The sequence below is a fragment of the Bombina bombina genome, chromosome 4 (assembly GCF_027579735.1).
Source record: "Bombina bombina isolate aBomBom1 chromosome 4, aBomBom1.pri, whole genome shotgun sequence".
Classification (NCBI taxonomy): Eukaryota; Metazoa; Chordata; class Amphibia; order Anura; family Bombinatoridae; genus Bombina; species Bombina bombina.
Genome location: NC_069502.1, coordinates 217,318,407 through 217,342,627, shown reverse-complemented (window position 1 = coordinate 217,342,627; position 24,221 = coordinate 217,318,407). Strand labels below are relative to the sequence as shown.

The 24,221-nt window shown below is 38.1% G+C and overlaps 1 pseudogene; it reads right to left on the bottom strand.

The window, feature by feature from the left end:
• LOC128657171 (alpha-1,4-N-acetylglucosaminyltransferase-like) overlaps window positions 1–23,223 on the bottom strand; it is a 32,874-nt pseudogene extending 9,651 nt beyond the window's left edge.
• Between the last annotated feature and the right edge of the window lie 998 nt (window positions 23,224–24,221).

Below are 24,221 nucleotides of genomic sequence, written 5' to 3'. Positions count from 1 at the left end.
CTATTTTCCAGATTCACTTTCTATTCGTAGGAACGTAGAAAAGACAACAAGGTCTCTGTATGAGAGTTTGCTTTTTGAAAAGATGGCACCTGAACCAATATGTCGTCCAGGTATGGCACCACTGCAATTTCCTGAGACCTTATTACTGCCAAGAGAGCCCCCAGAACCTTTGAAAAAATTCTGGGAGCCGTGGCAAGGCCAAAAGGAAGAGCCACAAACTGAAAATGTTTGTCTAGAAAGGCAAATCTCAGGAACCTGTGATGATCCCTGTGAATGGGAACATGAAGATATGCATCCTTCAGGTCTATGGAAGTCATGAAATTACCCTCTTGTACCAAAGGAAGAATGCACTGAATGGTCTCCATTTTGAAGGATAGTACCCTGAGAAACCTGTTTAGATACTTTAGGTCTAGAATAGGGTGCAAAGTACCTTCTTTTTTGGGAACCACAAACAGATTTGAGTAGAATCCCAGGCCCTGCTCTCTTACAGGAACTGGAACTGGAACTATCACCCCCAGGGAAGAAAGGTCCCAAACATAATTCAAGAATGCCTCTCTTTTTATCTGGTTTGCAGATAATCTGGAGATGAGAACCCTGCCCCTGGGAGAAAAAGTTTTGAATTCTATCTTGTAACCCAGAGATTATGTGTCCACAGCTCAAGGATCTGGGACATCTTGTACCCATTCTTGCTAAAACAGAGAAAGTCTGCCCCCCACTTGATCCGGCCCAGACCGGGGCAAACCCTTCATGCTAAGACTCAGCTGTGGCTTTCTTAGATTGCTTCCCCTTGTTCCAATAATGATTGGGCTTTTAAGAAGATTTTGATTGTTCCTGTTTGGAAGAGGGAGAGGAAGGCTTTCCTTTGAAGTTACGAAAGGAACGAAAATTACTTTGGCATCCTTTAGGTCTTTCTTCTTTTCTTGTGGTAGAAAAGACCCTTTCCCACCAGTAATGTCAGAGATTATTTCTGCTAGACCAGGTCCAAACAAGGTCTTACCCTTGTAAGAAAGTGCTAGAAGCTTGAATTTAGATGTAACATACACTGACCATGATTTTAGTCACAACGCCCTGCAATATCTTGGCTCCCAGTTTAATAACTTGCATGGTAGCATCAGAAATAAAGGAGTTAACTGGCTTGAGAGCCTTAATCCTATTTTGGATCTCCTCCAAAGGAGTCTCTACTTGAAGAGATTCAGACAAGGCATTGTACCAGTAAGATGCCGCACTAGACACAGTAGAAATACAAACTGCAGGTTGCCATTGGAGACCCTGATGAACATACATCTTCCTAAAATAAGCTTCCATCTTTTTGTCCTTAGGGTCCTTGATAGAACAGCTATCCTCTATAGGAATAGTTGTTCTCTTAGATAGAGTAGAAATGCCCCCTTCTACTTTCTGTACCGTATGGCATGAATCTTTAATGGAGTCAGCGACAGGAAACATTTTTTTAAAACAGGAGACGGGGGGAAACAATATCCCTGGCTTTTCCCATTCCTGCGCAATAATTTCTGTTGCACGGTCTGGAATAGGAAACACTTCCACAGAGGAACGAACATCAAAGTATTTATTCCGTTTACTTGATTTTTAGGGTTGACAGCGACAGGTGGGTCGGAGTCGTCCAAAGTAGCCAAAACCTCCTTTAACAATACACAAAGGTGTTCAAGCTAAAATCTGAAGGATACTACTTCAGCATCAGATGAAGGAATTAAACTCTTCGAATCTGAGATTTTACCCTCAGAGGCCCCTCCTCAGTCTCATAAACAGCCAAAAGGATTTCAGAAGCTCTCATCCTATTGGCTGATTTGAATTTGAATAATCAAATCAGCCAATATGAATGCAAGGTATGCCATTTTGAAACGGGTACCTTGCATTCAACTTCAGTGTACGCAGTGATTGTATGAAGAGGACACTCCTTGAAGGATGTTATCACTGTCCAGGATAGCTACGCTCCGTGCCACCGGGATGAAGATAGAAGACGTCCCCAAAATGGACGAAGGTTTACCCGCCTGGATGATGACATCTCGCCGCCTGGATGAGGATGAATGACCGGACTTCAGAAACCGTGAGTAGATTTTCTGGGGTTAGTGTTAGGTTTATTTTTATTTTTTGGGGTCTTTATTTTTTAGATTAGAGTTTTAGGGGCAATAGGTAGCTTAGGTTTTTTTTAGAGTTAGGTTTTTTATTTTGGAGGTTTGGTTGGGTGGTGGGTTTTACTGTCGGCTGGACTTTGTATTTTTTTACAGGTAAAGAGCTTTTTAACTTAGGGCAATAAGGGCTATTGGTAGTTTATTATAGGTAGGGGCAGTTTTTATTTTGGGGGGGCTTTTTATTTTTATAGGGCTATTAGATTAGATATAATATTTATTATTTTTGATAATTTCGTTTATTATTTAAGGTGATCTTAAAAAAAATATTTTCTGTAATTTTAGTGTTTTTTTGTAATCAGGTTTTTTTATGTTTTTCGTAGTGTTATGGGTTTTTTTTAAATTTGTAATGCTAGTTTTTTTTATTTCTCATTTATTTTATTTAGTTAAAATAGTAATGTTAGTTTAATTTATTGTTTAATCATAGTTTTTTTTTTTTATTTCACGGGTAAGTTTATTTATTTAAAGATAGTTATATTGTAATTTTAATTTAAAGTTAGGGAGGTGTTAGGTTTAGGGGTTAATAGTTTAATTTAGTGTTTTGTTATGTGGGCGCCTGTGGTGAAGGGGTTATTAGGTTTAGTTTAGTAGTTACGATGTGGGGGGCTAGAGGTTTAGGTGTTAATACTTTATTATAGTGTTGGCAATGTGGAGGCCGGTGGTTTAGGGGCCTAATAGGTTTATTTAGTGTTGGCGATGGGGGCGCGGATTAGGGGTTAATAGGTTTAATTAAAAATCGCAATGTGGGTGGGCGGCAGTTTAGTGGTTAATAAGTTTAATATACTGTTTGTGATGCAGGAGGGTAGTTTATGGGTAGTTTATGGGTGTTAGTGTACTTTGTAACATTTTAGATATGAGTTTTTTAAAAAAAATTTGTTACACAAAGTCCATAACTACTGCTCTCAGATGGCAAAATGGATTGTGTCTGTATAGGCAGTAACGCAAGCATTTTAGCCAGACCGCACAACCTGTAATATGGCGCTATGGAAAATCCTGCACTCAAACAAATTTTTTTTTAATGCAGAATGGATGTTGCATTACAGGCTAAAATTCTTGTGGGTATATACAACAAAAGTGGCGCTTACCGGTCCGGGGTCTCTTCACTGTGTTCTCGAGCGGCGTGTCTTCAGCGTTGGCTTAGATCAGCTTCTCCGTCTTGTCTCCTCACTGTCAGGAGCCCAGCAATAGTGCCTACGTCTCAGGCGCAGACTCAGGATCCAATCACCACACACTTCAGGGCGTCACTCACTTGCAGGAAGTGGAGGAATCAGCAGACATGAAAAACTCCCAAGCTCAAAAGGTAAAAACAGCTTTATTGGTGACAAGGTATTAAAAACAAAATAGAGCTTTAGCTCATAATCGCAATCCGGGGTCACAGAACAGCAATAGCAGACATGTTTCGTGTGGTTCCTCCACACTTGATCACTGCTGATTTTTGCTAGTTCTGTGACCTGTTTTAAAAGCACAAGACATTCGCCAATTAGTTAATTAGTGAGAAAATTAAAAACAATGAAGTTAACCCCTTCTTGCCCTAATGTGATTATATATATTTTTACTCCTTGACAGTCTAATACATACACCTGACCTGAACAGTTTACTGATATTTTAAATGGGCATATAGTAATTATTTATTGGTGATAGACTAAGCTTACTCTACATTTTAATAATAATAACCAACAGAAGCAGAGATGACATATAGTGTTAAGCCTTATTTAAAATGTTACATATAGCAAGCCAGTTATGTGTATTTATATGCCTATGTGATTCCTTTGTTGTATATATATAATTATTGAATTCTTTCTAGATGATTTTAGGATGCACATTTTTTTATTGATACATATGTGCCTAAGTGGTTTTAGATACATTTTAAATAAACAGATTCACATCACTCTCTTTGTTAATACCCAGAGGTGATCTAGTATTCAACAGAAAGATCCATTGTGCCTCCTTATAGTCAAGTTTGTAAATTCTGTCACCTCCTCTTTTGTGTGGAGGGACATGATCAATAGCCTGGATAGACAAAAGTGAGGCATCCCCTGCATGTGTTGATTTAAAATGTCTGGATACAGGTGTGTCCGTGTCAGGGTCCTCGATATCCCGGATATGTTCTAGGGCCCTGTCCTTCAGGTGGCGTTTTGTTTTGCCTACATATTGAATCTGGCACTCCCTACAGGTGAGGATTTAGATGACATGAATAGACTTGCAATTTAATCTAAACCTGATGTCATATGTGCATCTAGTTGTTGTTGAGGTAAAGGTAGTACCCTCTATTACATGATTACATGTTTTACAACACTGTGCTTTACATTTGTAGAACCCTACCCTATGGGGTAACCATGTTCTACTCTTCTCTATTGGTAAATCTGAGGGTGCCACAATGTTGCCAATGGTCTTATTTTTCCTTGCAACAAATTTGCAATTTTGTGTGATGTTTTCTAAATTATAGTCAGTGGTCAAAATGGGAAGACTTTCTCTTATGATGTCACATATTCTTCTATATTCTAGACTGTACGGGGTACTAAACACAATTTTATTCTCCCCTTTTGGCCTTTGTTGGACACTTTGTTTCTTGTATTTTAATAAACTATCTCGTGGTATTGAATCCACTTCTCTCTTTGTGTCTTTTAATAGGCTCTCCGGGTACCCCCTACTGAGTAGTCTCTCCTCTAGTACCTCACATTGTTCCTCGTATATTTTGGTGTCAGAACAAACCCTTTTGGTTCTAATGTATTGTCCTTTGGGGATAGCTCTTTTGACATGCCATGGATGGCTTGACTTATAATTCAAAATTGTATTCCCCCTGTGGGCTTCCTATAGAGGGTAGTACTGACAGTCTTTGTAGTTGTATCTACTTGGAGGGCCAGATCTAAGAATACTGTATTTTTGTCACTTTGTACATAGGTGAATTTTAAATTTTTATCGTTGGTGTTGATGGTATTTATGTACATATTAACTGTTTCTTCATCGCCATCCCACACCACCAGCAGGTCATCTATGTATCTTCCATAATACACTATATGTTCTTTAAGGGGGTTGTCATCTCCATAGACGTGGGCGACCTCCCACCAACCCATAAAGAGGTTGGCATAGGACGGGGCAAACTTAGCCCCCATGGCCGTCCACGCCTCTGGAGATAACACCCCCCCGAACATAAAAAAATTGTGTGTAAGTAAAAATTCAATTGCAGTAAGTAAAAAATTTAACATCTTCTGCATAATTTGAAAAATTGTTCTAGAAATATGTCACTGCTGCTAACCCCTGGTGGTGTGGGATGGATGTGTATAGGGATGTAATATCTATAGTGATGAAGCGATATGTGTCCTTCCATTTTAATGCTTTCATTTGATTTAATACTTGTGTGGAGTCACGAATATAACTCATTAGTTCTACAACCAGTGGTTGGAGAAATGTGTCTACTAATTTGGACAGGGGTTCAAGTAATGACCCTACTCCCGATATGATGGGACGACCGGGTGGGTTTTTGCTGTCCTTATGCAGTTTAGGGACAAAGTAAAAAATGGGTGTATATGGGTTGGCAGGTAGGAGAGTGTCTAGCTGGGATTCCTTAAAGGCCCCTGCTTGTCCTAGTGTGAGGATGTCAGCTAGTTGAGTTTTAAATTTTTGTGTTGGGTTAAAGGTAAGTTTGGCATACACGTCATTGTCATTTAACTGATTCCTTTATTACAATGTTGGTATTTTCCCCAACCCTTTAGTGTCATGTGTTGTTTATGTGTTAAGTTTAATTTGTATACATCCCTGGTAGTTTTTTCTTTTGTTACCTTTTCTGAGAGTATTTTTAATTTGTTTTCTACTGTCCGCTGGAAAACCTCTATACTTTTGCTTCTACTGTTTACCGGGTAGAAAGCACTTTTTTTCATACTTGGTTTAAATTAACATTGTAGTAAGGTCTAATAAAAGACATTGTTCTTCAAAGGGAAGTTGATTTCTATTATCAATTTGGTGTGCCTGTGCCTCATCCCTATTGACCTGTTCGGCACCGTCCTGGGGCTTTGAGAAGTGATTCTTAAAGGTTAGCTTTCTCACAAAGTTATTTACATCATGGACGGTGCCGAACAGGTCAAAGTGGGTTGTAGGGGCAAATCCTAAACCTAAACCCAGTACCTCTACCTCTGTGGCTGTTAGGTCGTATTTAGAAAGTTTTTTAACATTCTTTATGCATACTTCTTTATTTGATTGCGTGTTTGATACCTCCCCACCATGCCTCCCTTCTGCCTATGTCTCCCCCTACTGCCCCTTCTTGTTTTTTTCTTTTGGGTTTTGTCCCCATGCGCAATTCGTTTTTTGACTAATTTTCACTGACTTCTAATGGATTATCTAGTACTGACATGCCCTCCAAATGTACCACCTCATCATTAGAATCGTGCTCGGAGGTGTCAACGTCATATTCTGTTTCTGCAAACTGTACTTTTTTGTTGCCTTTTTTTGGCTGTACATCCATCTTATGTCTTCGAAACATATGACGTTGACCCCTCCCTGCACTTTGCCATCTATAGACTTTATCACATTCATAATCTCTTTTATCCCTTGATAGTTTTTGCTTTTTAAAAGCCCAAAGATCTTTAGTAAATTTTGACATATTTTCTTATCATAAGTAATAAACTCTTTATCTGTTTGAAACATTTGTAAGTCTCTTTGTACTGTCTTGATATGGTCAATGGACTCTCTCCTCTGCTGTTTTTTATATTCCACCAGCAGATCTATCAAGGCAAATGAACATGTGTCTAAAATTTGGTTCCATTTTTTGATAAAGTCCATATCTGTTACAAGGAATGATGGAAATTTCCTTATTCTTAATCCTCTTGGGATCCTTTTTTGTTTTTTGCACATTAGGAAAGTCTTTATGTCTAAGTCTAGTTTAATGTCTTTTCTCCTCAATTCATCCATCTGGAAAAACAAGTCATCTAAAGTGCTCTCATTTTCTGACAATATGTCATCCACCTCTTGGTCATAGCCCTTTAACGATGCCTCCAGGTCCTTAAACACAAATCCTTGTGTGTGTTCAGTCATGTCCGGTGTATATGTTATAGCCCAATTACAAAGGTAGTAAGTCTCTTGTCACCAAAATAAGCTTATGTGCAAAATGCAGTTTGGTAAGTCCATATATATGTTCAACAATAAACGGGTCTTTGTAATAGTAGTAAATACCCCTTAAATGAATAAGCTGCTGCTTACGATAAATGAGTGTGAACATGAGCCACGCACTATCCTTACGCTAATACAGCTCCACGGACTAATGACACATCAATAGTACCCCATATGTAGTCTTGCAGCCACTCCACAGACGTATGATTCTAAGTATATACAACAAAAGTGGTGCTTACCGGTCCGGGGTCTCTTCACCGTGTCTTCAGCGTTGGCTCAGCTCAGCTTCTCCGTCTTGTCTCCTCACTGTCAGGAGCCCAGCAATAGCACCTACGTCTCAGGCGCAGACTCAGGATCCAATCACCACACACTTCCGGGCGTCACTCACTTGCAGGAAGAGGAGGAATCATCAGACATGAAAAACTCACAAGCTCAAAAGGTAAAAACAGCTTTATTGGTGACAAGGTATTAAAAACAAAATAGAGCCTTAGCTCATAATCGCAATCCGGGGTCACAGAACAGCAATAGCAGATACCTTTTGAGCTTGGGAGTTTTTCATGTCTGCTGATTCCTCCTCTTCCTGCAAGTGAGTGACGCCGGAAGTGTGTGGATTAAAATTCTTGTGGTATAGCTATACTGCCGCAACTTGTAACATGCGTTACTGGCCATTCCACGCGCAGTGGTCAATTTTTCAGCGGTATAGCCATACCGCAAAACTCGTAATAAAGCAGAGTATGAATAACGTGCATTAAGTCTTAAAGGGTAAGTTCACCCTAAATTCACACAGTCTGGAAGAGAAAGACATACACATAATGCACACAGACTTAAATGGACAGCTCACACTATCCATACATAGGGGTCCATTTATCCTTGTGCGGATTGACATGATCTGCTATAGCGAACCATGTCCGCCGCCCATCAATAAATGCCGACAGCATACGCTGTCAGCATTTATCATTGCACAAGTAGTTCTTGTGAACTGCTGGTGAAATACCGTCCCCTGCAGATTCACGGCCAATCATCCACTAGCAGGGGGTCAATCAACCCGATCATATTCAATCGGGTTGATTTCTGTCCGCCGCCTCAGAGCAGGTGGGCAGGTCATGGAGCAGCGGTTTTTAGACTGCTGCTTCATAACTTGTGTTTCTGGCGAGCCTGAAGGCTCGCCAGAAACACGGAGCACCAAACTCTGTTCGGAGCTTGATAAATAGACCCCATAGTCTAATAGAGACAGACACACAGATATCACCAACATAAAAGGATTTATAATATCACATGCACAGCGAGTCAAACATAAGCTTAAACCGATAGATTTACAGTTCAAACAAACGTATACAATGCACACAGCATTGAGGATAGCTCACGTCACATGCAGAGAAAAACACAGACATTAAAGGGACAAGTCACATATCACTCTTAAAGCCTTAAAGGGACAGCTCACCTCCCACTTAAACATTCTAAAAAAAGGTTAGACACAAAAATAATGCACACAGCCAAAAGTGACAACTTACACCACAAGTACACAGTCTTAATGGTTAATGTGCACACAGAGCACTCAGCTTTAAAGGAATATCTCACACCATGCACACAATCTTAAAGTAACAGTCACACTCACACAAAGCATACATCCCTAAAGAACAACCCAAAAAAGGGAAAGACCACAGCAAGCACAATCACAAACAGCACACACATTCTGAAAAGACCAAGCAAACAATAACATAAACACACAAGTACACACAAAAGTCTTACAGGGACAATTTACAGAATGCACAAACATGCATAAAGCCTTAAAGCTCAGGGAATCTTGCTACAATCTGTTTGGCTCAGGAATGCTTTCTGCAATCTGTTTATCTGCTCCAAATGAGTTTCTCTGTGTAAGTGAAGAGTTTGAGCATAAAGGGAAATATACATTTTATCTCCTACCTTCATCATTGTGTGTGCGTTATTATTTATACCTGTGTGTGTCCCATTTAACTTTATAAATCTAACATTCTGAGGCCTAGTTATCAAGCTGTCAACTGCAAATACGCTGGAATTCTGCAGCGTAATTGTGGAGAGCCTGATTCCCCTTAGTTATCAAACCCTACAGACCAGCAAAAGTTGAAATCTGTGACGTAACATACGATCCGCCGGTCTCAGTGCGACACAGATCGATGCTTACGTCATTACAGATGTTCCAAATGCAAATTTGGCACTATCTGACTACTTTTGCTAGTAGTTATGTTTACACCTAACACTCTAACATCAGCCCAGAGTCTAACACCCCTAATCTGCCGCCCCCTATACCACCACCACCTACATAATACTTATTAACCCCTAATCTGCCGCCCCGACACCGCCGCCACATACATAATGTTATTAACCCTATTCCGCCGCTCCCTACACCGCCGCCACCTACATTATACTTATTAACCCCTAATCTGCCGCCCCCGACATCGCCGCCACCTACATTATGTTATTAACCCGTATTCCGCTGCTCCCAGAGCTCACCGAAAATAAATAAATGTGTTAACCCCTAAACCCCTGGCATCCCACATCACTAGCACTTAGTAAACCTATTAACCTCTAAACCGCCAGCCCCCCCATCGCCATAAACTAAATTAACCTATTAACTCCTAAATCTAACAACCCGCTAACTTTATATTAAATATTAACTCATCCCTATCTTATAATAAATTAAAACTTACCTTTAGATTTAAATTAAACTATATTAAACTAATAATTAACCTACCCTAACTATTATCCTACAATTACATTAAACTATATTAAACTATTAATTAACCTACCCTAACTATTATCCTACAAATTCTATAAACTATATTAAACTAATAATTGATCTACCCTAACTGTTATACTAAAAATAGATTAAACTATATTAAACTAATAATTAATCTACCCTAACTATTATACTGAAATTACATTAAACTACAAATTAAATTAACTAAATTACATATTTAAAAACCTAACCCTACTCAAATAATTTAAATCTACATTTAAAAATTACAAAGTTACAAAAAACTAACAACTAAGTTACAAAAAATAACAAACACTAAGTTACAAAAAAATAAACACTAAGTTATATAAAATAAAAAATAAATTATCAAATATTTAAAATAATTACACCTAATCTAAGAGCCCTATGAAAATAAAAAAGCCCCCCCAAAATAAAAAAAAAACCCTAGCCTACAAAAAACTACCAATGGCCCTTAAAACGGCCTTTTGTGGGGCATTGCCCCAAATAAATCAGTTCTTTTACCTGTAAATAAAAAAATACAAATACCCCCCCAACAGTAAAACCCACCACCCACACAACCAAACCCCCCAAATAAAAACCTAATCTAAAAAACCTAAGCTCCCCATTGCCCTGAAAAGGGCATTTGTATGGGCATTGCCCTTAAAAGGGCATATAGCTCTTTTTCAAAAGCCCAAACCCTAATCTAAAATTAAAACCCACCCAATAAACCCTTAAAAAAGCCTAACACTAACCCCCCGAAGATCCACTTACAGTTTCTGAAGAGCTGACATCCATCCTCAATGAAGTGGCAGAAGTCCTCATCGAAGCGGCAGAAGTCTACATCCAAGCGGGCCGACGTCTTCATCCAACTGGGCAGAAGTCTTCACCCAGACGGCATCTTCTATACTGTAAGTGGATCTTCGGGGGTTAGTGTTAGGCTTTTTTAAGGGGTTATTGGGTGGGTTTTAATTTTAGATTAGGGACTTTGGGCAAGGAAAAAGAGCTAAATGCCCTTTTAAGGGCAATGCCCATACGAATGCCCTTTTCAGGGCAATGGGGAGCTTAGGTTTTTTAGATTAGGTTTTTATTTGGGGGTTGTTTGTATTTTTTTATTTACAGGTAAAAGAGCTGATTTCTTTGGGGCAATGCCCCGCAAAAGGCCCTTTTAAGGGCCATTGGTAGTTTATTGTAGGCTAGGGGTTTTTTTGGGGGGGGGGCTTTTTATTTTCATAGGGCTCTTAGATTAGGTGTAATTAGTTTAAATATTTGATCATTTATTTTTTATTTTGTTTAACTTAGTGTTTATTTTTTTGTAACTTAGTGTTTGTTATTTTTTGTAACTTAGTTGTTATTGTTTGTAACTTTGTAAATTTTAAATGTAGATTTAAATTATTTGAGTAGGGTTAGGTGTTTAAATATATACTATCGTTAATTTAATTTGTAGTTTAATGTAATTTTAGTATAACAGTTAGGGTAGATTAATTATTGGTTTAATATAGTTTATTGTGTTTTTAGTATAATAGTTAGGGTAGATTAATTAATAGTTTTATATAGTTTAATGTAATTTTAGTCTAATAGTTAGGGAAGGTTAATTAGTAGTTTAATATAGTTTAATTTAAACCTAAAGGTAAGTTTTAATTTATTATAAGATAGGGATGAGGTAAATATTTAAAGTTAGCGTGTTGTTAGGTTTAGGTTAATAGAATAGTTCATTTAGTTTATGGCGATGTGGGGGGCTGGCGGTTTAGGGGTTAATAGGTTTAGTAAGTGCTATGATGTGGTAGGCCAAAGGTTTAGGGGTTAACACATTTAGTTAGTTGCGGTGGGGCCTGGAGCGGTGGAATAGGGGTTAATAAGTTTATTAGAGTTGCGGCGGTGTCAGGAGCAGCGGGATAGGGGTTAATACATTTATTTAGTTGCGGTGGGCTCTGGGAGCGGAGGGACAGGGGTTAATAACTTTATTTTGTTGCGGCGGGGTCCGGGAGCAGTGGGATAGGGGTTAATAACTTTATTTAGTTTGGCGGGGTCCGGGAGTAGCGGGATAGGGGTTAAACATTTTATTATAGTGGCGGTGTTTAGTGACAGGGTGTAAATAAAGCTGTAAAAAAGCCGAATAGTAGCGAGATCGATGACTGCTAGTTAACAACAGTCTGCTGCTATCGCCCCTACTTGGTGCGCGGCTTTTGACAGCTTTTTATATAAATATGGAGAGCCTATTCAGGTCAGCGGCCGCGATGTTAGGCAATGTCAGCGAGCGTATTGGTGCCGGCGAATGCAGCATAGTTGACGGCTTGATAAGTAGGCCTCAATAAGCCTCTTAAGTGAAGAGTTTGTTAGTGGAGAGCCCTTCATTGGCTTGTAGCAACCTTAAAGGGACATGAAACCAACATTTTTTTCTTTCATGATTCAGATAGAGAATACAATTTTAAACAACTTTCTAATTTACTTCTATTAAGCAATTTATTTTTTTGAATTTTGAAGGCAATGCACAACTGGTATCTAACTGAAACAAGGGTGAGCCAAACACAATCAATATATATGCAGCACCAATCAACAGCTAGAACCTAGGTTCTCTGCTGCTCCTGGGTTGGCTTAGATAAACCTTTCAGCAAAGGATAACAAGAGAAGGAAGCACATCAAATAATAGAAGTAAATTGGAAAGTTGTTTAAAATTGTATTCTCTATCTGAATCATGAAAGAAATATTTTGGGTTTCATGTCCCTTTAAGGGTTAAGGATCAGCAGGGATGGGAATGAAAATGTCTGTGTGAGGGGTTGCTGGCAACATTGTTGAAGTGAAGGGGTCAGGCTAAACCTGCTAGGCTAAAAAGGGCTGCAGGAAGATTCCAGACCTCTTTCACTATTGCAATTGCCCACCCTCCCCTTCTAGTTTTTGGCAGGTTGAGTGAGAGAGCTTCCTTAGGATTTCTGCAGAAGTCACAGCTGTGGTAGGGTAAGACGAACTAGCCTGCATAAGTCTGTGCATTTTAAGTTTTGGCCTTCCCTTGACGCTAGTTGCTGGTTTGTGCATCCAACAGTGTTGAGGCCTCTTAATGGGTTGGAGTACCTTTGTGCTTTTAGTGGCAGGAGGTCTTGGCCTTGCACATTTAAAGGGACACTGAACCCACCTTTTTTCTTTCATGATTCAGATAGAGCAAGCAATTTTGAGCAACTTTCTAATTTACTCCTATTATCAAATTTTCTTTGTTCTCTTGCTACCTTTATTTAAACAGCAGGAATGTGATGCATAGAAGCTGGCCCATTTTTGGTTGAGAACCTGGGTTATGCTTGCTTATTGATGGGTAAATATAAGCCTCCAATAAGTAAGCGCTTTCCATGGTGCTGAACATAAAATGTGCTGGCTGCTAAGATTTACATTCCTGCTTTTAAAATAAAGATAGCAAGAAACGAAGAAAAATTGATAATAGGAGTAAATTAGAAAGTTGCTTAAAATGTCATGCTCTGTCAAATCAAACTTTGGATGGAGTGATGGTCAGGTTGAAGGGAGGAGCAACCTACCCTAGGTGTGAGCCTGGGGTACTTCTCCCTATATGTAGGCCAGTCAGGAGAGCTTCTTACTTGCCCAGGGATGAAGTGTTTGTAAAGCAGGAAACGTGCTAGAGTGCAGCTTCAGTGTGGTAGTACCTATGTTTGTTTTCTTCCTTTGGATGTTTTTAAACTTAGTGCAATAAAGATGGACATTTTATTTTAACTTTTGTTTAAACCCTATTCCTCTATTCCCTTCACCTGTGTGCATTGTTCATGAAATTCACAGCATCGGGGAATCATTGTTTTGGGATATACAGGGCTCATTTTCCAAACTTCTACTGTAATATCCGCTGTGTTCTTGTCACATGACTAAAACATGTCTGTCTCCACCAGCGTGCTTTGATTAAACATCATCCCGCATTGACTTTGGCTGGTGCAAGATTTGAAACTTTTCTGTGCACTAAGTTATTACCGGTGAAGAATTACAGAGAAGCATTACCCTACAGTGTTGGAATCAGAGATGAGAGGGTAAGAGACATGCAGCTGATTACTCTAGATTACAATGTTTACTTCTCTTCCATGATGCAGGGACACTGAACCTCTGCAGCTTGATGTGGTCAGTCATCACATAAATTAAAATTAGTTTTTTTTCTACTGCTATTATATCTCAGGTAGATTAAGTTATTTCACTCTCCATAGCGCTGCCATTACATGTTTGAAACAGCCATCTTGTGTGAGCGATATGGTTGCGTTGAGCTCCATATCGCACAAAATACAAGCGTTGCTTTGACGTGCTCGTGCACGCTTTCCCCATAAAAATCAATGGGGAGAGCGGGTTAGAAAAAAAACACCTGCATTTGCGGAAAAGCTCCGTAACGCAGCCCCATTGATGTCTATGGGGAAAAAAGTTTAAACCTAACATCCTTACATAAACCCCACGTCTAAACACCCCTAATTCACTGTCCCTGACATCGCTGACACCTAGATAATGTTATTAATCCCTAATCTGCCGCTCCCGATATCGCTGCCACCAAAATAAATCTTTTAACCCCTAATCTGCCGCTCCCAATATCGCCGCCACTGTACTAAAGTTATTAACCGCTATTCCCCTGCACCCCAACATAAATTTATTAATAAATATATTAACCCCTATTACACAGCTCCCCAACATCGCTGCCGCTAAAGTTATTAACCCTAAACCTCTGGCCTCCCACATCACTACCACTAAATAAACTTATTAACCCCTAAACCGCAGCCCCCCACATTGCAACAACCTAAATTAAACTATATTAACCCCTAAATCTAACCCTAACCGTAATCCTAACCCTAACACCCCCTAACTTTAACATAATGAAATAGAGCTAAATTAAAGTTACAATTATTAACTAAATAATACCTATTTAAAACTAAATACATACTTACCTGTGAAATGATCCAAAACAAAAAAATTATATCTATTCTAATACTCTCGCTCATACCAAACCTTGCTCTAATTATACCCACAAGTCACCAATCATATGTGTGGGTATTGACACACCCACCAATTTTCAAACCCTATTGGGTTACTAACTGGTACGAATATCCAATCACTACCTATGTAGTTAGCAAACATGCTGGAAAATATACTTGAAAATGTTACCAATCCGAAGATCAGAATGATACATGCCCACCAGTCCAAACGATATCATTGGACAAAAATACCAGTAATGTAATCCAATTACACAGGGGTGTGTGATGGTACATATAATATTGATCGAAAAATTACACAACATTTATCAAATCCATTAAAAATATATGGGACACACATATAAACAACTATACAACAATCTAATAATGCCCATAATGAGAGTTAACACCCTATTGGGTCACTATACCGGCACCGAGATTCAATCGCTGCCAAGTATGTCAGCGCCTACATTAGAGTGTATTTTACCAATCCGGTAATCAGGGGGACAGACGTCCGCCTAGGTGGCAAGTGCTATTGGATTTAAGGGCCAGCACTGTGAGCCAATCACACAACAGTGTATCGGTACACAGAAGTACTAGTGATAAACTTTAAAATCTTATAGAAACTATGTAACACACTTTTTTGATTTATACGTTGAGCTATATCAGAAATATGCTCACTAGACATATTATATTCAGAGGCAGCAAGTATATAATCATTCATGAGTGTTGAGGAATACATATGTCACAAACATATATCAAACATATGAGCTATACAGCAACCTATCTGGTGCCTAAATGATAATACACATACCAAACATTGACACCCTACTGGGTCACTATAACGGCACCGCAATCCAATCACTGCCAAATACGTAAGCGCCTACGCTTAATCGTATAGTACCAATTCGGTAAACAGGACTCAAAGGCCAGCACTGTGAGCCAATCACACCACCGTGTGTCAACAAACATAAATGATGATATACTCGCAATTCTATGGGAAATATATAAATAATTCATACATAAGACTAAGTCATCTCACTAGGCATATCAACATACAAAAATATTGAGTCGTAAGTATGACAAAGAATGTGCAAAAACCCTCGATTCGCATTTCTTATGTGTACCACATAGATAATACATTGGTGACTTTAAACTAACTAAAACAATTATTTTATCCTGTTTTCTCATTTAGAGTCATGAATCATTCACTCATTTTTTTATTTTATATATATATATATATATATATATATATATTTTATTTATCATTTTCTATTTTCTATTTCATCATATAACACATCTTTGAACAAATATTTGTGTTTAACACATCTTTGTATAAATATCGTTTTATACTTATAATATTGGCGCACCCTTTATATTCAGTCATATTATAGATTGAAATTGTTTCCAAAATAAAAAACCCTAATCTATAATAAACTACCAAGGGCCCTTAAAATGGCCTTTTGTGGGCCCTTAAAAGGGCCTTTTGTAGGGCATTGCCCTAAAGATATCAGCTCTTTTTCTACAAAATAAAAACTAATAAAACACACTAACAGTATACAAACCCCCACCTTCCAAACCCACAAAATAAAAATAAAGTAAAACCTAATCTACCCATTGCCCTGAAAAAGGCATTTGTATGGGCATTGCCCTTAAAAGGGCATTCAGCTCTTTTGCTACCAATTAAACATTAAAAAATGACTATTCTAAAAATAAAAACCCACCCAAAAACGAAAAAAAAACGCATTACACAAAGATCAAACCAAATTATCCAAAATAATATCAATTATTCCTATTCTAATACCCATTTAAAAAAAAAAACACCCCAAAATAAAAGAATCCTAATCTATAATAAACTACCAATAGCCTTAAAAGGGCCTTTTGCAGGGCATTGCCCTAAGTTAAACAGATCTTTTACCTGAAAAAAATACAAAGACCCACTAACATAACAAACCCCCACCCCCCAAACTCCAAAATAAAAAAACAATTTAAAAGATAATAATCTACCCATTGCCTGAAAACGGCATTTGTATGGGCATTTCCTTAAAAGGGCATTTAGCTATTTTGCATTGCCCTGAAAAAGGGCATTTAGCTCTTTTAAAAGAAAGCCCAAACCCTAAACTAAAAAATAAAACACCAAAAACCTTAAAAAAAAACCTTATACTAACCCCTCATTAGTACTCACAGTTGCTGAAGTCCCACTTAAAGTATCTTCATCCCAGCTGCTCCATCTTCATCCAGACGGCTCCATCTTCATCCCAGAGGCATCTTCTATCTTCATTCAGCGGCATTTTCTATCTTTATTCCGGTGGCATCTACTATCTTCATCCTGGTGGAGCGGAGCGGGTCCATCCTGAAGACATCCGGCAAGGAGCATCCTCTTCATTACGGTCACAGCCGTATACTGAATCTTCAAAGCAAGGGAGCCTTTTCAAAATGGCGTCCCTTGCATTCCTATTGGCTGATTTGATTTTGAAAAGTTCAAATCAGCCAAAAGAACTGTTTAACTTAGGGGCAAATAGTCATTTAAGGGCTATTGGTAGTTTATTGTAGGCTAGGTTTTTTTTTTTTTATTTTGGGTGGGCTTTTTTATTTTTATAGGGCTATTAGATTAGGTGTAATTCTTTTTTATTTTTGAAAATTTAATTTGTTATTTTTCATAATTTAGTGTTTATTTTTTGTAATTTTGTATTTTTTTATTTTTGTAATTAGATACTTTGTAATTTTTTATAGTAGTGTTAGGATTTTTTTAATGTGCATTTTAGTTTTCTTTAATTGGTAGCTAGTTTAATTTTAGTTAAACAGTTATATTAGTTTAATTGTTAGTTAAAACTATTTTTTTTAATTTGAGAGGTAAGGTTTTAATTTAATTTAAGATAGGGAAATTGTAATTTAATTAAAGTTAGGGGGACATTAGGTTTAGGGGTTACTAACTTAAATTAGTTATAGCGATGGGGGCTTTCGGTTTAGGGATTAATAGTTTTAATTTAGTATATTTTGTTGTGGGTAGCTTGCGGTTTAGAGGTTAATAGGTTTATTATAGTGGCGCGGTGTCGGAAGCAGCGAATAGGGGTTAATAGCGTTAGTATAGTGGGGGCAATGTGGGCAGTTGGCAGATTAGGGATTAATAATAATTTAAATAGTGTTTGTGAGCGGGAGGTAGCAGTTAGAGGTGATTACTTTATTATAGTTGTGACGATGTCAGGGAGCGGGTGGAATAGGGGTTAATACATTTTTATAAGTGGAGGCAATGTCGGGAGCGGCAGATTAGGGGTTAAAAAATGTAATATAGTGTTTGCGATGCAGGTTGGGCCTCGGTTTGAGGGGGTTAATAGGTAGTTTATGGGTGTTAGTGTACTTTGTAACAGTTTAGTTATGAGTTTTTATGTAACAGTTTTGTTGCATAAAACACATACTACTGCTATCAGATGGCGTTACGGATCTTCTCGGTATAGGCTGTAATGCAAGTTTTTTAGCCTCACCGAAAAACGTGTAATGGCTGCTCTCCGGAGTTCCATGAAAAAAACGTAATTTTACGAGTGCGGGACTGGACTTTGCGTTACAGGCTAAAAGGCTTGTGGTACAGCTACAGTATACTGACAAGACTTGTAATGGCTGCATTGCTGTTTTCACACTGAAATGACACATTTTTCAGCATTAAAAACACTAACGCACAACTCGTAATCTACCTATCTATTTCTTATTTGTGATGTCCCACAAGAGCAAGTGATCCTTAGCAGCTAATTGGGAAATATCAAAATTATAATTTTAACATATGTGACTTGTTATTGTTGTATCAGATGGGACTGTATGTGTGTGATTTGTGTACAGTGTATTTTGTGTAAATCTCATTCAGTATATTGCTTGTCATATTCATTACTGCAGCAGCCACTTCATACATTGTGGGCAAGTGAGATTATATTGTCTCTCTAGAAACTTGTATTAGAGTACAGGAGGAAAGAGTTTCAAAACTGCATGATATTCAAACACTTAAAATGGAAATGGAAATGACTGAAACAGCCTGTTCATAGGTTCTATCAGTGGGAATGAAGTGTATTCAGAGGGGATACTCAGGGAAGTAATTGAGTCCAAGTTAGAAAGGGAAGTAGGAGCAATCAAAAGAGACAGGCCAGTTCTGAGCTTGTACACCCAAATAGATTTGCCAGATCTGGGGACGGAGTACCCTAAAAATGACTTTAAATGAGGTAGGAAGCAAATGTAAGGAAAGAACTCCAAGGTTGTATTTTTTTTGCCAGAATTTCAGATATGTGCTGTGCAGCTGCAATTAGTGGCCTTTTAATTGCAAAAAAAACATGACAATGCCATGCATATCTGCTGTTTATGACAAAGGGGATCCCAGAGAATCTTTTACATTAATTGTGTCATGGTTGCATAAGCGGTACATATATAATTTCAATGAGAAATCCAATGTTTGTGAAAATGTTAATAATTTTGTAATATGATCATATTTATCAGCAAAACAATGACATGAAATATACCAAAATGGGGCTTAGATCAATACTAAATAATATATATATATATTAGTTTGATAGGTAAATAAAAAAAATATCAAGGCTCTATTTCTGTTTAAATACCGCCGGTATTTGGAGTCAGTCAAAAAAGGGTCTAACGCTCACTTTTCAGCCGCGAGTTTTCCATACCGCAGATCCCTTACGTCAATTGCGTATCCTATCTTTTCAATGGATCTTTCTAACTCCGGTATTTAGAGTCGTGTCTAAGTGAGCGTTAGAAATCTAACGACCAAACTCCAGCCCGCAGAAAAAAGTCAGTAGTTAAGAGCTTTCTGGGCTAAACGGCCGGTTCATAAGCTCTTGACTACTGTGCCCTAAAGTACACTAACACCCATTAAACTACCTAGGTACCCTAAACCGAGGCCCCCCCCGACACTCAATTAAATTTTTTTAACCCCTAATCTGCCGACCGCCACCTACGTTATCCTTATGTCCCCTAATCTGCTGCCCCTAACACCGCCGACCCCTATATTATATTTATTAACCCCTAATCTGCCCCCCACAACGTCGCCGCCAGCTACCTACACTTATTAACCCCTAATCTGCCGGTCCGCAACGCCGCCCGCAGCTACATTATAGCTATGTACCACCTAATCTGCTGCCCCTAACAACCGCCGACCCCTATATTATATTTATTAACCCCTAAATCTGCCCCCCACAACGTCGCCTCCCACCTGCCTACACTTATTAACCCCTAATCTGCCGACCGGACCGCACCGCTATTATAATAAAGTTATTAACCCCTAATCCCCCTCACTAACCCTATAATAAATAGTATTAACCCCTAATCTGCCCTCCCTTAACATCCGCCGACACCTAACTTCAAAATTAACCCCTAATCTGCTGACCAGAGCTCACCGCTATTCTAATAAATTATTAACCCCTAAAAGCTAAGTCTAATCCTAACTCTAAACACCCCCCTAACTTAAATATAATTTAAATCTAACGAAATAAATTAACTCTTATTAAATAAATTATTCTATTTAAAGCTAAATACTTACCTGTAAAATAAACCCTAATATAGCTACAAATATAATTATAATTATATTATAGCTATTTTAGGATTTATATATAATCAGCCAATCAGATTGAGCTCGGCATTCTATGGCTGATCGGAACAGCCAATAGAATGCAAGCTCAATCTGATTGGCTGATTGAATCAGCCAATCGGATTGACTTGATTCTGATTGGCTGATTCCATCAGCCAATCAGAATTTTCCTACCTTAATTCCGATTGGCTGATAGAATCCTATCAGCCAATCGGAATTCGAGGGACGCTATCTTGGATGACGTCCCTTAAAGGAACCGCATTCATCGGGAAGTCTTCGTCGAAGAAGATGTGTCCCGTGGTGGAGGTCTTCAAGATGGAGCAGGTCCTGCTCATCGGATGAACATAGAAGATGCCGCTTGGAAGATGATGGTTGCCGGTCCGGATCTACTCTTCTTCCGGATAGGATGAAGACTTTGGAGCCTCTTCTGGGACTTCTTCAGCCATCGGATGATGGATGTCTAGCCCCCGTTTGGGCATAGATGAAGATTGTGGAGCCAGGACCGATCGGTGATACCCGGTGAGGTGAAGATAAGGTAGGAAGATCTTCAGGGGCTTAGTGTTAGGTTTATTTAAGGGGGGTTTGGGTTAGATTAGGGGTATGTGGGTGGTGGGTTGTAATGTTGGGGGGGGTAGTGTATGTTTTTTTTTACAGGCAAAAGAGCTGAATTCTTTGGGGCATGCCCCGCAAAGGGCCCTGTTCAGGGCCTGGTAAAGTAAAAGAGCTTTGAACTTTTTGTAATTTAGAAATAGGGTAGGGCATTTTTTTATTTTGGGGGGTCTTTGTTATTTTATTAGGGGGCTTAGAGTAGGTGTAATTAGTTTAAAATTGTTGTAATATTTTTCTGATGTTTGTAAATATTTTTTTATTTTTTGTAACTTAGTTCTTTTTTATTTTTGTACTTTAGTTAGTTTATTTCATTGTAGTTATTTGTAGGTATTGTATTTAATTAATGTATTGATAGTGTAGTGTTAGGTTTAATGTAACTTAGGTTAGGATTTATTTTACAGGTAATTTGTAATTATTAAAACTATTTTTAGCTATTAAATAGTTCTTAACTATTTAATAGCTATTGTACCTGGTTAAAATAAATACAAAGTTACCTGTAAAATAAATATTAATCCTATATAGCTACAATATAAATTATAATTTATATTGTAGCTATATTAGGATTAATATTTATTTTACAGGTAAGTATTTAGCTTTAAATAGGAATAATGTATTTAATAAGAGTTAATTAATTTCGTTAGATTTAAATTATATTTAACTTAGGGGGGGTGTTAGTGTTAGGGTTAGACTTAGCTTTAGGGGTTAATACATTTATTAGAATAGCGGTGAGGCTCCCAGTCGGCAGATTAGGGTTAATGTTTGAAGTTAGGTTGTCGGCGATGTTAGGGAGGGCAGATTAGGGGTTAATACTATTTATTATAGGGTTAGTGAGGGGGATTAGGGGGTTAATAACTTTATTATAATAGCGGTGCGGTCCGGTCGGCAGATTAGGGGTTTATAAGTGTAGGCAGGTGGAGGCGACGTTGTGGGCGGCAGATTAGGGATTAATAATAATATGCAGGGGTCAGCGATAGCGGGGGCGGCAGAATAGGGGTTAATAAGTGTAAGGTTAGGGGTGTTTAGACTCGGGGTACATGTTGGAGTGTTAGGTGCAGACGTAGGAAGGTGTTTCCCCATAGGCAAACAATGGGGCTGCGTTAGGAGCTGAACGCGGCTTTTTTGCAGGTGTTAGTTTTTTTTCAGCTCAAACAGCCCCATTGTTTCCTATGGGGGAATCGTGCACGAGCACGTTTTTGAGGCTGGCCGCTTCCGTAAGCTACTCTGGTATCGAGAGTTGCAGTGGCGTTAAATAGTGCTCTACCTCCTTTTTTGGAGCCTAACGCAGCCATTCTGTGGACTCTCAATACCAGAGTTATTTTAAAGGTGCGGCCAGAAGAAAGCCAGCGTTAGCTACGCGGGTCGTTACCGACAAAACTCTAAATCTAGCCGACTGTAAGTTAAAATAAAGAGTTTATTAAACAAGCACATTGATAAAAGTAAACTGGGAATTTGTTTAACATAGCATTCATCTATCTGAATCATGAAAGTTTCATTTTGACTTACTGTCCATTTAAGTTCCCAATGAAAAAATTTAAATTATAGCAAGACTGACATTAAACTCTGTCACCACCACAGTTAATAATATAAATGTATAAATATTTTTGGTTGGGGAGTTTAACTACGGAATATTCATGCTTTTAAAGTTTAAACACCTTACATTATTTAATAACATACAAGTTCTATCTATCTTACCTTCAAATACCAGGAGAGCAAAGGTTGTACCATTAAATATTTCCTCCATTTTCAAAGGAAAAAAAGTGACATTTTCAAGTGATGAGAGGGAAGGAAAACTTGCTCGTACTCTTTTTTGTTCATCATCTGATGTTATATCAGTCAAGCTTTTCATGAAGAGAGCCACTGGACGATCACTGTACATACGAGCTGCTGACTCAATAGCACATACGACTAAGTGAGAAGCTTCAATGTATCAGAGGGTCCTCTAGAAATATAATGCTATTTCCTTGATTGAGAAGGGTCATTGAACTTTTTTGTATTTAGGTTTTTGCATTCAGTTGAAGTAAAATACACAAATGAAGTATTCTTCTCATGAAAAGTCACTTTATATATGTAGCCTAAGGCTATCATAAGCAATAAGAAACCAAAAAAAATGTGTGGCATTTATCATGGTAGCCATATGTCTTGATCAATCTGCAGGAATATAAACAAAATAACTTCATTAAGGTGTGTATATGAACATATAAATACAGTAGGGTCAATGTAATTTAATTAAAGACTGGGTAAAATATAACCGTGTAAGAATTGATTATTTAGTTAAAACAAGCTTTTGAAAGTTTAAATAGATTTTCAAATGTTATTTTCAGATACCGACATTTGTTCTTAGAGGCGGACACATTGAAAGGAGTGCTATTTATCAACAAAATCATGAGTGATGTTTAGTATTCCATTAACCCTTTTTATGTGTATGAACAACTGATTGTCATCAAATGCATCTCAGTGTTGATTTGAATGATAAACTCTGTTCCTTATGAATGGGGTTCACCAATCTGTCACTGGTTTTCTGTAATCCCTGTTTTCTCCCCCGCACTTCAATCTTTTTTGTAGCATAGGGCGCATTCAGCTCCCCATTTTAACAGTCATGCTTCTTGTATTTATTGTCATACATTTAATTTTATTTTGTTTCCTGATGCTACTTGGTGCTCTTTCCTCCAAGTTTTTTAAAGCATTATTCCCTAAGTGTTCCCTTTCATGATCCAAGCTTTGAGACATTCCATATGTCTCATATTAACAGACTAATCTTTCAGATCTATTACATTTGGAATGACCCTCACCACTCCTGGTTTTAAAAATTCTCTAAATGTGCTACTATCCTCTTCCAAACAAACCTACATCCCTGTCATTGAGGTCAATCCATCCTTACTGTACAAATTGTCCCAACTGAAAAATATACCCATCGCATTATAATCATTGGTGAAGGGACCTGTCAGAAAAAGGGGTATGGTTGAGTTCTGTTTGTGAACTCTTAGGGTACAACTGCTGTGCTTGTACTCTCAATGGGTCATAATTAACCCTTGAGGAACTAATATGTAGCATTTAGCAGTAATAAGGTACAAATCAGTTTCCAACTGTCAAAGGGTCCATGTCTGTACCATTTAATC